The 16995-nt window shown below is 42.6% G+C and overlaps 1 long non-coding RNA gene across 1 annotated transcript in view; it reads left to right on the plus strand.

Annotated features, from left to right (window-relative positions):
- Positions 1–4002, plus strand: part of LOC133231703 (uncharacterized) — a 95970-nt gene extending 91968 nt beyond the window's left edge. Inside the window, exon 7 of the long non-coding RNA XR_009731205.1 lies at positions 2945–4002. This is a non-coding gene — a long non-coding RNA (uncharacterized LOC133231703). The remainder of the gene's footprint in view (positions 1–2944) is intronic.
- The last annotated feature ends 12993 nt before the right edge of the window (positions 4003–16995 follow it).

The following is a 16995-nucleotide window of genomic DNA, read 5'->3' on the forward strand; positions in this document are numbered from 1 at the left end:
AGGAGAAATATCAATAACCTCAGATATGCAGATGATACCACCCTTATGGCAGAAAGTGAAGAAGAACTAAAGAGACTCTTGATGAAAGTGAAAGTGGAGAGTGAAAAAGTTGGCTTAAAGCTCAACATTCAGAAAATTAAGATCATGGCCTCTGGTCCCATCACTTCATGGGAAATAGATGGGGAAACAGTGGAAACAGTGACTGACTTTATTTTTCTGGGCTCCAAAATCACTGCAGATCGTGATTGCAGCCATGAAATTAAAAGACTCCTTGGAAGGAAAGTTATGACCAACCTAGATAGCATATTCAAAAGCAGAGACATTACTTTGCCAACAAAGGTCCATCTAGTCAAGGCTATGGTTTTTCCTGTGGTCATTTATGGATGTGAGAGTTGGACTGTGAAGAAAGCTGAGAGCTAAAGAACTGATGCTTTTGAACTGTGGTGTTGGAGAAGACTCTTGAGAGTGCCTTGGACTGCAAGGAGATCCAACCAGTCCATCCTAAAGGAGATCAGTCCTGGGTGTTCATTGGAAGGACTGCTGTTGAAGCTGAAACTCCAATATTTTGTCCACTTGATGCGAAGAGCTGACTCATTTGAAAAGACCCTCATGTTGGGAAAGATTAAAGGCAGAAGGAGAAGGGGACGACAGAGGATGAGATGGTTGGATGGCATCACCAGCTCAATGGACATGAGTTTGGGTAAACTCCTGGAGTTGGTGATGGACAGGGAGGCCTGGTGTGCTGTGGTTCATGGGGTTGCAAAGAGTCGGACATGACTGAACAACTGAACTGAACTGAATTCATCCAAGGAAGTTGTTATTTGCAGTTATGAAATTGGGCCAAAACATTGACAGTTTTCATTTTCTCTTGTTGGACCATCTTATTTAGAATCATGGATGACTGAAGCAAAACAGAATCTTAGACATTATCTGGGTCCAGGGTTCTCAACTCTGTGCTTCAGAATTAGCTGAGAAGGAATTCCCTGGGGGTCCAGTGGTTAGGACAGTGCGTTTCCATTGCCTGAGACCCTGATTCAGTCCCTGGTCTGGGAACTAAGAGCTCACAAGCCAAAAGAAAAAAAAAATTGCCTAAGGAGTTTTAAAAAAATACCCATAGTCCCACCCATCTAACTCAACTGGTCTGACGTGGGGCACAGCATCAATATGAGAGCGTCTATGTGTCTGTGTGTGTGTTAAATTGTACAAAATATGAAATTCACCATTTAAAAAATTTTTAAGAGTACAGTTCAGCATCATTATGATACTCACATTGTTATGCAACTAACACCACCATCCACCCCCCCAGAACTTTTTCAGCTTCCCAAACAGAAATTCTGTACCCGTTAAAAAATAACTCCCGGTTCCCTCTTCCTCCCAGTTCCTGGTAATCACCATCCTACTTGCAGTCTTTATGAATTGGACTATGATAGGTATCTCACACAGGTGGAATCCTGCAAGATTTGTCCTTTTGTATCTGGCTTAGTTCATTTAGCATCATGTCTTCAAGGTTCATCCCCATAGTAGCAGGTACCAGAAGGCATTCCTTTGCAAGCTGGTAGCATCTGTAGTTTTAAAAACTCCCCAGGTGATTCTAATGACCAGGGCTGAGACCCACTCAATTTCATCCAACTCCTTTCTTCTTTGAGGCTTCCCGGGTGATGCAGTGGTAAAGAATCTACCTGCCAATGCAAGAGACTCGAGAAACTCAAGAGACAAGGGTTCGTATGCCTGGGTCAGGAAGATCCCCTGGAGTAGGACATGGCAACCCACTCCAGTATTTTTGCCTGGAAAATTCCATGGACAGAGGATTCTGTGGGCTGCAGTCCACGGGGTTGCAAAGAGTCAGACACAACTGAGCACACACACACTTTCTTATGCAGATGAGAAAACTGAGGTTCAGAGAGAGAAAGTGACCTGCACTTATCATCCTCTCATTCAGCACATGCTTACTGCTCATTCACCATGTTCCGAGTAACGTGGGACTCAGATCTTCACATCTGAACTCTGAAGCTTCACAGGTTGCCCTATACGCTGCTTTCCTTGTGTTTGAAAAACTTCTAACTTCAATAGCAGTAAAATAGTACTTTCGACTCTGGGGCTATTTTGGGAACCGATTTTTAATATGTTTTTATTTAGAGTTCTTTTTAGAATCATTTTACTTTCTCTAATTATAATCAAAGTTGAATATAGTAATCACGAATCAAGCCAAACTATTAATTTAGTTGAGAATAGCTGATTTACAGTAACTTTAAGTTTATCCTCTAAACCAAGAGCTACCTGGTAAATAAAGAAATAAAAGGAAAGCCTTAAGATGCTATTTCTCTAAAAGATGGGTGGGAAAACTCCAGCCTTCAATTTGATTTCATCTGGCCATAGGAAAAATCCAAAGAATTTATGCCTAAGGCCATGAAATTATAACCTTAAAGTATATAATAGCAATGCCCTTAAAATGTATTTTTGTGTAATGAAAATAATTCAAGAAAGTCCAAAAAAGATGACTTAAAATGCAGACAAAAGGAATGTTTCATATTTCTTTAAAGATAAAATGATGAGTTCATTTTACTTATGTAAGTTTTTTATTGTGGTAAGTTATGCTTGACATAAAGGTTACCATTTCATCTGTTTTTAAGTGTTCAATTCAGTGGCGATAAGGGACTTCCCTGATGGTCCAGTGGTTAAGACTGTATTCTTAGTGCAGGGGGCATGGGTTTAATCCTTGGTTGGGGAACTAAGATCCCACATGCTGCACACTGTGGCCTAAAAAAAAAAAAAATCATTCGCAATAAGTACATTCACAGTGTTGTATAACCATCACCAGTATCTATTTTCAGAACTTTTCATCACCCTAAATAGAAACTCTATACCCATTATACAATAACTCCCCATTCTCCTCTCCTCCAGTAGCTTGTAACATCTTTTGTCTCTATGAATTTGTCTATTCTAGGTATCTCTTATAAATGGAACCATACTGCAAGGAGATGCAACCAGTCTATTCTAAAGGAGATCAGTCCTGGGTGTTCTTTGGAAGGAGTGATGCTAAAGCTGAAACTCCAGTACTTTGGCCACCTCATGTGAAGAGTTGACTCATTGGAAAAGACTCTGATGCTGGGAAGGATTGGGGGCAGGAGGAGAAGGGGACGACAGAGGATGAGATGGCTGGATGGCATCACCGACTCGATGGACTTGAGTCTGATTGAACTCCAGGAGTTGGTGATGGACAGGGAGGCCTGGCATGCTGCGATTCACAGGGTTGCAGAGAGTCGGACACGACTGAGCGACTGAAATGAACTGAACTGATAATATTTCTCCTTTGTGTCTGTTTTCCACTTAACATAATGCCCTCAAAATTCACCCATGTTGTAGCTTGTCTCAGAATTTCATTCCTTCTTAAGGTTGAATAATATTCCATTGCTTGTATACACGCTTTGTTTATCCATTTATTTGTTGATAGTCATTTGGCTTGTTTCTACTTTTTGGCTATTGTGAATAACACTGCTGTGAATGTGGGTATACAAGTATCTGTTTGAGTCCCTGCTTTCAATTCTTCTGGGTTTGTACCTACAAGTGAAATTTCTGGATCATATGGTAATTCTATGTTTAAGTTTTTGAGGACCTGCCTTACTATTTTCCACAGTAACTGCACCATTTTACATTCCCACCAGCAATGCACCAGGGTTAAAGTTTCTCAAATCCTCTCCAACTTAAGTAAAATTTTAATCTTTGTTTATATAACCCTTGATATTAAAAAGTTTTCTAATCCCTTTGTCTTTTATTCTGCATTTCTAGGTGGCATGGTTGTTTTTCAGTCCGATACAAATGTTCAAATTCTTATTATTCTATTGTACACATCTACCTTCTTTGATTATAAAAGCAATATTTACTCATTGAAAACCTACAGTTCATATAATCCATGTTTCTCGAGGTTTCACCAAGCTTAGAGTACTGATGTGATCACATTAATAATAGTATCTGAAATTTTACTGCTTCTTGCTCCCAGGCAGATCTTCCTTCCTCCTGTTCTGCCCTGCCTGAGGTCGTTCCTGAAAGTCCTCAGGAAACCCCTGCATGAACTGCGGTGGTCTCGGGGTGGGGTGGGGGGCGGTGGTCTCGGGGTCGGGTGGGGGGCGGTGGTGGAAGTGTTATAGTCACTGATGTAATTTCTGGGGAAGCCACTGGAGGGCAGCAGCTCCCTCCCACTCTTCACCCTCGCTCTGGTGAAGACACTGACTCGAGGCCAATTCCCTTTTTGAAGCAGCAGCTCTAAGATCATGGCATCCGGTCCCATCACTTCATGGCAAATAGATGGGGAAACAGTAGAAACAGTGGCTGGCTTTATTTTTTGGGCTCCAGAATCACTGCAGATGGTGACTGCAGCCATGAAATTAAAAGACGCTTGCTCCTTGGCAGAAAAGCTATGACCAACATAGACAGCATATTAAAAAGCAGAGACATCACTTTGCCAACAAAGGTCCATCTAGTCAAGGCTATGGTTTTTCCAGTAGTCATGTATGGATGTGAGAGTTGGACTTTAAAGAAAGCTGAGCACCAAAGAATTGATGCTTTTGAACTGTGGTGTTGGAGAAGACTCGTGAGAGTCCCTTGGACTGCAAGGAGATCCAACCAGCCCATCCGAAAGGAGATCAGTCCTGAATATTCATTGGAAGGACTGATGCTGAAGCTGAAACTCCATTACTTTAGCCACCTGATGCGAAGAACTGACTCATTTGAAAAGACCCTGATGCTGGTAAAGATTGAAGGCAGGAGGAGAAGGGGATGACAGAGGATGAGGTGGTTGGATGGCATCACCAACTCGATGGACATGAGTTTGAGTAAACTTCGGGAGTTGGTGATGGACAGGGAGGCCTGGTGTGCTGCAGTCCATGGGGTCGCAAAGAGTCGGACGCACTGAGCGACTGAACTGAACTGAACTCTCAAAGTGCTGCATGGCAATTACTGTACAGAGACAGGGGTGTGTCTGTCATATAGTTTCTGGTCACACTTTGTCACTTTGGTTTCTACAGCCCCATGAGGAAACTCAAGCACAAGTCTGAATCCAAAATTAACAATTGATGGAGAAAGTGAAAAAAAAAAAAAAAGCTTTAACAACTGATAGCTGGATGCTGATAGCTGGCCGTAGTGTTCCCCCATTGAAAACGAACAATTCTACAAGAGTTTACAATTATCAGACAGTCATTCTGATGGTGGAACAAGGCATTAACTATACCATGCCATAATCATATCTAAACACAGCTAGAAATAAAGGCATCCAAGCACCACAAAAATGTCCAAACACCTCCCTTTTCTAGTTGCATGAGTGACTATGCCTTCCTAGGTAAAAATTAAAATCCCCAATCATTGAATTGCCCCTTCCTCAGGACAGACCTCAATCTGGAACAAGCCTTTGCCTCCCCGTCAGTCAACCAGCCCAAGTCCAGATGCTAACGAGACCCTCCTAACTCATTCTTAACCTTGATCCTCCCAGGTCCTGGAGTGTGCATTCCCCCTTTCTGCAGGATTATAAACCTAACTGTTATCTGACAACAGTTGTATTTCTAGTGGCTTTTTTTTTTTTTTTTTTTGCATTGGGTCTTAGTTGCTGCGTGCAGGCTCTTCTCTAGTCGCAGCACGCCGGCTTCTCATTGCGGTGGCTTCTCTTGTTGCAGACACATGGGGTTCAGTAGTTGCAGCTGGTGGGCTCTAGAGGGCGCAATCAATGGTTGTGAAACACGGGCTTGGTGGCTCCGAGGCATGCGGGATCTTGCAGGACCCGAGACTGAACCCGTGTACCTTGAGTGGGCAGGCGGATTCTCAACCACTGAGCCACCGAGGGAGTCCCTCCAGTGGCCTTTGACTGACAAGCTTTGCCTGGAGATGTTTAAGAGATTTAGGCTGCTGTCACCACTCTGCTTCGTCACTGTCTCACCCCCTCTTCCAAACTGATGCCTGCAGAACGACTGGAGTTTCAGGTGAAAAAAATTTTGTGTTTTTTTCTGAAAACTTACAGTGAACATGGAATACTTTTATAATTTAAAATAAAATTACACCTTTAAAATAATAGTACCTAAGAGTGTATATACTCTTCTGCCCACTACTACACCGATAAAAAAGCTTTGAACATCCCTATGATTTTCTCCTTGTTTTACACATCTAAATCATGACTATACCCTTTCTCTCTCTTTTTTTTAATTGGAGTATAATTGTTTTACAATGTTGTATTAGTCTTTACTGTACAATGAAGTGACGCTGCTGTATGTATACTTATGGCCCCTTCCTCTCGGACCTCCCTCCCATCCCACCCCTCTAGGTTTTCACAAAGCAAAGAGTTGAGCTTCCTGTGCTTTATCATAGGCTTCCACTAACTATCTATGTGTAAAATAGATAGTTTGTGTGTATGCGTGTCAAGTCACTTCAGTCGTGTCCAACTCTGTGGACTGTAGCCCCGCAGGCTCCTCTGTCCATGAGATCCTCCAGGCAGGAATACTGCAGTGGGTTGCTATGCCCTCTTCCAGGGGATCTTCCTGACCCAGGGATCTAATCTGCTGTTTCTTATGTCTCCTGCAATGGCAGGCGGATTCTTTACCACTAGTGCCACTTGGGAAGCTCCGTAGCGTATATGAAAGTGAAAGTCGCTCAGTCATGTCCGACTCTTTGTGACCCCATGGGCTGTACAGTCCATGGAATTCTCCAGGCCAGAATACTGGAGTGGGAAGCCCATTCGATTCCCAACCCAGGGATCAAACCCAGGTCTCCCGCATTGCAGGCAGATACTTTACCAGCTGAGCCACAAGGGAAGCCCAAGAATACTCGAGTGGGTAGCCTATCACTTCTCCAGCAGATCTTCCCGACCCAGGAATCAAACCGGGGTCTCCTGCATTGCAGGTGGATTCTTTCCCTGCAGAGCTAGCATACATCAATCCTAATCTTCTGATTCGTCCCATCCTCCTCTTCCCTCTGGTTTTTGTTGGTTTTTCTACCCCTTCATTGCTCCTCTTTTTTACATTTTACTCTCCAAGAGCTTCTTTTCTTAGCTTATACATATATATTCACTTTTATACCATTCTTCCCTCCGTGAGTTCTACGGTAGGGCCTGCAAGCTCTCCAGTGAGTAGTAGCTTCTGGCAGAAGCGGGACCATCTCTTTCTGCCCAGCTTGGGAAAAATCACTACTTGATCGTGGCTCTCCTTTCTGTTGACCCTGAGTGGGGATTTAAAATGCTGTTCGATGCACTCCTGGTCACTACAGCTGACACACTGGGGCTGACCTTCCAGATGAAAATGGTTTGTCATCTCCCGACACAGGTTACAATCTTGACAATTAAACTCCCCCTCTTCATAATTTGTGATCTCATCGCCACCACCTAGGGGCTTCCCAAGTGGCCTTAGTGGTAAAGAACTGCCTTCCAATGCAGATGACATCAGAGATGTGAGTTTGATCCCTGGGTCGGGAAGATCCCCTGGAGGAGGGCGTGTCAAACCACTCCAGGATTCATGCCTGGAAAATCCCATGGTCAGAGGAGCCTGGCGGGCTACAGTCCACAGAATCACAAAGGGTAGGACACGGCCGAAGCAACTTAGCACACACACACCATCACCTAGACTGAGATAATACTCTTGAACAGCCTTTAAAGAAAATGATATTGGAAGAGTGATATTTAAACTACTTAGATTAGAAGAAAAAAATGCTCATTTTTCTTGCTCTGTAAATTACTCATCGATATGAGGAACATATAAGAAATGCTGTTATTTATTTATTTTTTAAAAAATTAATTTTTTTTTACTTTACAATATTGTATTGGTTTTGCCATACATTGACATGAATCCACCACAGTTGTACATGTGTTCCCCATCCTGAACCTCCCTCCCATCTCCCTCCCCTTACCATCCATCTGGGTCATCCCAGTGCACCAGCCCCGAACACCCTGTATCATGCATCGAACCTGGACTGGCGATTCATTTCACATATGATAAGTTACATGTTTCAATGCCATTCACCCAAATCATCCCACCCTCACCCTCTCCCACAGAGTCCAAAAGACTGTTCTATACATCTGTGTCTCTTTTGCTGTCTCGAATACAGGATTATCGTTGCTATTGCTGCTGCTGCTAAGTCGCTTCAGTCGTGTCTGACTCTGTGCGACCCCATAGACAGCAGCCCACCAGGCTTCCCTGTCCCTGGGATTCTCCAGGCAAGAACACTGGAGTGGGTTGCCATTTCCTTCTCCAATGCATGAAAGTGAAAAGTGAAAGTGAAGTTGCTCAGTCGTGTCTGACTCTCGACTTCAGCCTACCAGCCTCCTCCGTCCATGGGATTTTCTAGGCAAAAGTCCTGGAGTGGGGTGCCATTGCCTTCTCTGAGGATTATTGTTACCATCTTTCTAAAGTCCATATATATGCGTTAGTATACTGTACTGGTGTTTTTCTTTCTGGCTTACTTCACTCTGTATAATAGGCTCCAGTTTCATCCACCTCATTAGAACTGATTCAAATGTATTCTTTTTAATGGCTGAATAATACTCCATTGTGTATATGTACCACAGCTTTCTTATCCATTCATCTGCTGATGGACATCTAGGTTGCTTCCATGTCATGGCTATTATAAACAGTGCTGCGATGAACATTGGGGTACACGTGTCTCTTTCAATTCTGGTTTCCTCGGTGTGTATGCCCAGCAGTGGGATTGCTGGGTCATAAGGCAGTTCTATTTCCAGCTTTCTAAGGAATCTCCACACTGTTCTCCATAGTGGCTGTACTAGTTTGAGAAGTGCTGTTATTTATTAATAATTAGAAATAGGTCTATCTTATCTGATATGGCAACTTTATGTAATAAACTATTATGTAATGATAATACATATCTATTATGTAATATGGAGAAGGCAATGGCACCCCACTCCAGTACTCTTGCCTTGAAAATCCCATGGGCAGAGGAGCCTGGTAGGCTGCAGTCCATGGGGTCGATAAGAGTCGAACAAGACTGAGTGACTTCACTTTCACTTTTCACTTTCATTCATTGGAGAAGGAAATGGCAACCCACTCCAGGGTTCTTGCCTGGAGAATCCCAGGGACGGCGGAGCCTGGTTAGGCTGCCGTCTATGGGGTCGCACAGAGTCGGACACGACTGAGGTGACTTAGCAGCAGCAGCATTATGTAATAAACTTTATGTAATGAACTATTTTCCTTTATTAAATCTTTTACTTCCTAAATCTTTACTAAATAAAGTTTTTACTTATTGAGTACCCCAATTCATTCATTTCAGTCAATGAGATTTTTTAGAGTTCCTCCAGCTGCATTTAATATTTCAGAGTCATGCATATCCTTTTTGTGTTTTTCTAAATAAATCCAAATTGAAGCTTTTATGACTTGTCAGAACTTTGTTCTGAGAAATAACATGTCCCAGAACAGCCCAAAGGAACACAGAGGAGCCATTTTCATTTTTAGTACAGAACTCCATACAATATGACCATCAGAGACAGTTGTACTCTTTATATTTTTACGTTCCTACTGGCATTGTGAAGTTTTTATCACTGAAAAACTTAGCAATTCTCAGTGTGGGGACCCAGATGAAAATCTTCACAAGTTCAGAGAAAGCAAGATTATTATAAATAAAAGACTGCAGACACAGATGGAAAAATATCAAGATCAGTGTTACCAGTGTATTGCTGCATTCCTGAGGCATATTTTTATTTTGATCCAAAGGCCTAACAGGTTTTTGAGAGGTGGAGGAAGGTGGGGGGAAAAACCCAGCTTTGCCTTTTATTTAGTCACTAAATAACATATCTGTTAATACTTAATTTCATATATAATCAAAGTAAACATTTATCTTAGGCTTTCTGTGTGTCATGCCCTCTCTTGAGTTTCACATATATTGACTTGTTTACTCCTTAAACAACGCCAAGATATCAATACTATTCTTATGCCTGTTTTACAAATATCCAAACTGAGCCATAGAGAGATCAATATTAATAAATTACCAATGTTGTCCACTAATTAAGTGGTAAGGTTAATTTTAAACTTCAGAAGTCTGGGTCTTATAGTTGTAACCTCTTCTCTATTGGATAGAATCCTGAGACAGTGATCAGACCCCCATCCTCCTCCCTGATCCAGGCTGGGCCACCCTAGGCCAGTTGAACACTCTTCCTGTAATTCCTGTCCCAAGTCACAGGGGAAAAGGCTGCAAATGTTTGGAGTCGGTACATCCCAGTTGAGTGGCTATCTTGACAGGCCACCCGTCCCACCAACTTTTCTTGAATTCTCGTCCCTGACTCTTCAGATCTGACCTGTTTCCAACTTGTATCCAAGCCTGCTTTGCCACCCTTCCCATGGATTCTGTAAGCTTGTCACCTAACTTCCGGTAAATCCCCTTCTGCTTGAGTTGCCAAAGTCACTTTCTGTTTCTCACAACCAAAGAGCACTAATAGGACACCACTGGATGCTGGGGAGGATGCCTGTTTCTTTAAATGCTCTCTGCTGTACGCGTGCTGTACACAAAGGGGGTACCTGGGCATCGAGCAGGGCTAGCCCTGCGGGTCAGTGGCCTAAATGCTATCCTAGATCTTCCACCTACTGGTCTCTTATCTACAAATGGAGCCAATAGTAGTACTTATCTCAAAGAGTTGCCCTGAAGATTAAATGTGAGAAACACATACAGTGCTTGGAAGAGTATTTGGCATATACATGTGTGTGTTACTCAGTTGTATCTGACTCCTTTCGAACCTGTGGACTGTAGTCCACCAGGCTCCTCTGTCCATGGGATTCTCTAGGCCAGAATATTGGAGTGGGATGCCATTCCCTTCTCCAGGGGATCTTTCCAACCCCGGGATCAAAACCAGGTCTCCTGCCTTACAGACAGATTCTTTGCCATCTAAGCCACCAGAGAAGTCCGCTTGTCATGTGCTTAGCATCCAATATATATTACGTTTTCTATTATCAAATGAAAATCATTCCAATGATTTTGACCTGTATATATTGCTATATATAATATATAGCAATAATTTAGGTCCTCACATATCTAAGCAAGGTATTAATTTAAAAAATCTCCAGAGAGAAAATTTCTGAATAAATCTATATGTATGAAAAGATGTTCTTTAGGTTCTGTATCACTCTCATTTTAATATATATTTTATCTAGTGAAATATTTCTTCTTGTTTTAACTATCCCTGAGATACAATGCTGTGACTATATTAATTTTTCATATGAGTAGGTGAATGTCTGTAATAAAACATGGTGGTGGCAGTTTAGTCACTGAGTCATGTCCAAATCTTCAACCCCTTGGACCGCAGCCCGCCAGGCTCCTCTGTCCATGGGATTCCCCAGGCAAGGATACTGGAGTGGGTTGTCACTTCATCCTCCATTGAAACATTGCAATAAATCTTTATTCTCTCTGAGAAGATCATCTCGAAATGTGTATAGATAAAGCCACTTCAGTTTACTTTGTATAATTAATGAAGCTTTAAAATATGAGTTCTGAGTAAAATTTCTAGCATCTTTTTCTCCAAGGAGGTTGCATTTACTCTGGACTTTTTAGAGGCAGCTTTAGTAGGTGAGTGATTGTCAACCTTGTGAAATAGCTAAGTGAGAAACATATATTGTTTTTTTCCTATTGACCTGAATTATCTTAATTGGCTCCACTGAATTCATTAGATAAATATTCAACCCTCAGATTGTCTTTCCTGTTTAAAAGATCAAAGTAGGCACTGAGAATGGTTTCTGATTAAAAAATGCAATTCATCTAAAATAGAGGCAGCTAACTATAAAATAGCGTAGCACCAAAGTTAAGTTTTTAAAATGAAAATTAAAGTTTCAATTGCAGAACTCAATATGAGTAAGTGAGAAAGAAAGTTCTCTTTAGGAAAAACAGAGACAAAAAACACATAAACAAGACAAAGACATGTATAGGCATAGAGATAATTCAAGCAAGTGAAAACATAAAAAATAAAGCTATTAAAAACATCCTCAGAGAGATAAGTAAGGATATGAACTCACGAAATAATAAAGAACCCTTGGAAACTGAAAATATTATAGCAGAAGCAAAAACTTTAATAAATGATTTGGAAGATACAGTTGAGGAGTCTTCCAGAAAGAAGGGAAAAAACCTCAAAAAGATGGAAATTGGAGAGAAAAAAAAGTACAGGATTACCGCAAAACATCCAATTTCTATCCAAAATGTGACTACCTCTAAGATAAGGATTTTTTGTTTGTTCTGTATATTGCCTAGAACAAAACCAGACACATAGCACATCCTCAATGTGTACTTTTTTTTTTAATGAAATGAGTTGAAGACATAAGAACAGAGAAAATAGAAAGGAACAAATTATCAGATACAAGAAAAATTTCAGCGTATTTCCAGAGTAAAAAGATCTTAACATTCAAAAGATTCCTTAGCATAAGGAATGGGGAAAGACCCATATCAAGATACATGATTGCAAAACTTTAGGAGATCAGAGACAAAGCTTCCAGAGAGGAGGAGAAAATTCATGCACAAGATCAAGAATCAGAGCTGCTTTGAACTTCCCAAGAGCAAAGCACGAACTATGTCAGATAGCAGTTAGGAGTTGTCAGCATGTGATTTTATACATTCTTTTATATGTCTTATGATACAGAGAAAGCTATTTCATTTATGCACAATGACAGAGAACAATCGACTTTAATATCACGTAGAATCAGTACTTCTGTGCCACACGTGCGTGCGTGCTAAGTCGCTTCAGTTGTGTCTGATTCTTTGCAACCCTATGGACTGTAGCCCACCAGGCTCCTCTGTCCATGGGATTCTCCAGGCAAGAATACTGGAGTGGGTTGCCTTGCCCTCCTCCAGGGGATCTTCCCAACGCAGGGATCGAACCCACCTCTCTTATGTCTCCTGCACTGGCAGGCGGGTTCTTTACCACTAGTGCCACCAGGGAAGCCCCCCAGCGCCACTGAAGTCTTTTGAAATAGTCATCAAATATGAAAAGCAGGTTCATGTCTTGAATTTTGTAGCTTGATATAGTTCCATGGTGCCAAATTAAAATTAAAACCACTAACTATTCAATCTGTTGAAGGTGCCCTCATTGCATGCAATTCTAACAGGTAGAAAATGGAGGCAAAAAGTGGACATTATAGGACTTCCTGGTGGTACAGTGGATAGGAATCCATCTGCCAATGCAGAGGACAGGAGTTCGATCCCTCGTCTAGAAAGATTCCACATGCCTTGGGCAACTAAAACCTGTGTGCCGCAACTCCTGAGCCTGTGCCCTAGAGCCCACGGGCTGCACATGAAGCCCGCGTTCCTGGAGCCGGTGCGACAATGGAGGCCACCGGAGTAAGAAGCCAGAGCAGCGCCAGCAGAGAGCAGCCCTTGCCCTCCTCAGCAACAGAAGACCCAGCACGGCCAAAGAGCAATCATCACAACAACAAGTAGATACAGTTTTTTAAAAAGTAGAAATTATATAACACAAAATTGATCCTCTGCTGCTAAGTCACTTCAGTCGTGTCTGTGTGACCCCATAGACGGCAGCCCACCAGGCTCCCCCGTCCCTGGAATTCTCCAGGCAAGAACACTGGAGTGGGTTGCCATTTCCTTCTCCAATGCATGAAAGTGAAAAGTGAAAGTGAAGTCGCTCAGTTGTGTCCAGCTCTTCGCAACCCCGTGGACTGCAGCCCACCAGGCTCCTCCGTCCATGGTATTTTCCAGGCAAGAGTACTGGAGTGGGGTGCCATTGCCTTCTCCGAATTGATCCTCAGATGTCCACTAATAGAGACTTCCCTGGTGGTCTAGTGGGTAAGACTCTGCATTCCCAGCGCAGGGGGCCTGGGTTCAATTCCTTATCAGGGAACTAGATCCCATGTACTGCAGCTAAGACTTGGGGAAGCCAAATAAATAAATAAGTGTTTTTTTTAAATGTCAACTAATAGAGTAAAAAAAAAAAAAAACAACTAAAAATGCTTACCTCTGGCCAGTATTCATGTGGTGACCAGGGCCAGTGATACTGCCACAAGGCTCTGTGTATCTGGATTGTCGATCTTTGAATATCCAGGTACTTTCAATCGTAAATGACGGAAACTCAACTCAATCTAATTTTAACAAGAAGACAGTGAAAAGGCTCCAGGCAATGTGAAGTCTGAGGATGGGTCCTGCTTCTAGCATAAGTGGATCGAAGGGTGCAAATCACATCATTAGCTCTCTCCTTCCACCTTTCTCTTCCTGTTTCCCCTTCTTGCTTCTGTTTTTCTGTGTGTGGCTTTATTTTCAGACAGGTTTTCTCCATATAGGAACAAAAATAGCAACTAAACAGCCCAGGCTTACATTATTCTCAGAAGTAGCAATTCCAAAAATAAGAGTGCGACGTTTACTGCCCTAACATTTGCATCAATCTTTGAAAACAACTTAGATGATGTCACTTGCTTCCTCCTCAACTGAGTGTCTGTCTAAGGGCAGTAAGTACTCTGACTGGGCAGCCTGGTTCATCAACCCATGTCACTGACAGGTCCGCCCGAATCCCATGAATTGGGAGGGAGAGAGAGCTTTCAAAAGGAATGGATGGAAGAAGACTCCTCCATATCCACTACCCCAAAAGTAACAGATGGCCACTCACATGAAATTTTCCCCTGGGAGTCAAAAGTCTTCATGCTACTGGAGACAAAACTCAGCGGTTCTGTGTTTTTTAAATTAATTTTTATTGAAGTATAATTGCTTTAAAACTCAGTAGTTTAACGAAGAGCATACTTGAGAAAATTATCACCTTGACATGATGGATGGCTTAATTAAAATTTAAAAAAAGAAAACACGCACAACATTATCGAAATCACTGGAGGTATAACATCCTTGGTTTCTAGGAGATATGTAAATGATTCAATTGTATTTTTAAGTTGTAAATGGATGTTGCCAGGTTGCTTGAAACTGGAGTGTTAGTAGCTCGCTTGGTCGTGCCAGACGCTTTGTGACCCCATGGTCTGTAGCCTGCCAGGCTCCTCTCTCCATGGAATTCTCCAGGCAACAATACTGAGGTGGGTAGCCATTTCCTTCTCCAGGGTCTCCCGCATTGCAGGCAGATTCTTTACTCTCTGAGCTGCCAGGGAAGCCCAACTTGAAACTGAAGTCACAACTTTGTCCATAGGACTTTACACAGAGAGACACATCTTGGGAGATAAATGCAAATCTCAAATTATTTCTATCCACATGTGCCCCCAACATCGTACTAATATTTGGTGGTCATGATATTCCCACAGTCTCTGATTCTTGAAATCAAGTGTGGACTCATCCTCTTTTTTGAAAAGTATCTCTCTTCTACCACTTCAGTTTATAATTATTTTTGGCTGTGCTGGGTCTCCGTTGCCATGCGCGGGTTTTCCCTGCTTGCGCCAAGCAGGGCCTGGACTCTCCAGTGCTGAGTGCAGGCTTCTCATCGCAGTGGCTTCTTCTGTTGCTGAGCGCAGGTACCAGACACACGGGCTTAGCTGCCCCACGGCCTGTGGAATCTTCCTGGACCAGGGATCAAACCCATGTCAAAGTCTTATCTTATTCTTAACCCTCAGGGAAAGTCCTCTACGACTCTAATACAGCTCTGGGACTTGATCTGACCAAAACACATTCTATTTCTTTTGCTTAGTAAATCATCTTTCCTTGAATCTGTCAGAACCTGCCTGACTTCCAGCTTCTCTATCTTCCCTCTCCCCACAGACCCCAACCATCTGGCCCCTAAAAATAAACCTCAGTGTCTGGAAGGCATCCTACCAATGGTCCAGGGACTTGGCACACAAGTTATACTTACTGTTAGACCAGCTCTGACTTCAGGCTTCAGTAACTGGGCTTCTGACTTGTCCAAGCCACATTTTCTGGCTATCAGTTCTAGATCGGTTATCAGTTCTACATCCCTGTCTGTTTCCTGGGCCTGAATCCCCGGCTTAGAAACTTGTTGGGAACCTCTCTCTAGACCTGGAGACTTTGCTTTGATCTTAATCACTCCCTCCCCATTCTTCTCATCCCAGGGACTGGGTACTCACTGTTGATCTGAAACAGATTGCCAGATATTTCTCCAGCAAAGATGCGTGTATGTGGGCTCAGCAGAGAATTACAGTTCAGGGTCTACAACCATGGTGAGCCATGTGCAAGTCCCCACAGAGCCAGGGAAGGAGAACATTTTTATAGAGGGAAGAACGGACAGTAAGAGTCAGTTTTCCACAGTCCACAACTTTTCATCGGCTGAGTCCTTGCCAGGAAAGAAGTCTTCTTTCTTCCTGTTGGACTCTGCTATCCGCACAGAATGTGAGAGCTTCCCCATTCTGGCCTCTCAATTCGGTTGAGGTTTCTGTTTATTATTTTTTTCCAGCACCATGACCTCCGCATGAATATCTGACAGGTGACTCTCGGTATTTGGAGATCTATGTAGAGAAGCATTAAACATCTACCATCTGAGACCTTCCAACTTCTTCGTGTTGGGCCCATGCTTTCCTGGACTGTAGCCTGCTGTCTCTTACTGAGGCTTCCAGAAAGTTCCAGCCTCTTCAGCTCATTTGTTGTTTTTCAGTTGCTCAGTCGTGTCCAACTCTGCAACCCCATGGACTGCAGCATGCCAGGCTTCCCTGTCCTTCATTATCTCCTGGAGTTTGCTCACACTCAAGTCCATTGAGTCAATGATACCGTCCAACCATCCCATCCTCTGTCGCTCTGTCTGCTACTCTATTGGTTCCTTTCTATGCCTATTTTGCCTCAGCAGGGGGAACCCATTTACAGCCCTTCTCTACATCTCTAAGGAGAGCAAGGTCATTTCCTGTCCTGCTGCATTTTCTCAATAGTTTAAGTTCCACTTCATGAAAAAGTTACTCATTAAAAAGAGTAATTTAATTGGGTGCTTGGAGAAGATGCCAAGTTGGATTGTAGGAATTTTTATACTTCTTTTGTGCTATGTTCATAAAAAGAATTTATCCTTAACTTCCCTTACCATTCTAGATTTTGTTGTTTTTTTCTCTCCATCACCTTTAGTGTTGGGGAACAGACTCTTCCCACTTCATAGGACTTGGAGTC

This window comes from Bos javanicus, chromosome 19 (genome assembly GCF_032452875.1).
Source record: "Bos javanicus breed banteng chromosome 19, ARS-OSU_banteng_1.0, whole genome shotgun sequence".
In the NCBI taxonomy this organism is placed as follows: domain Eukaryota; kingdom Metazoa; phylum Chordata; class Mammalia; order Artiodactyla; family Bovidae; genus Bos; species Bos javanicus.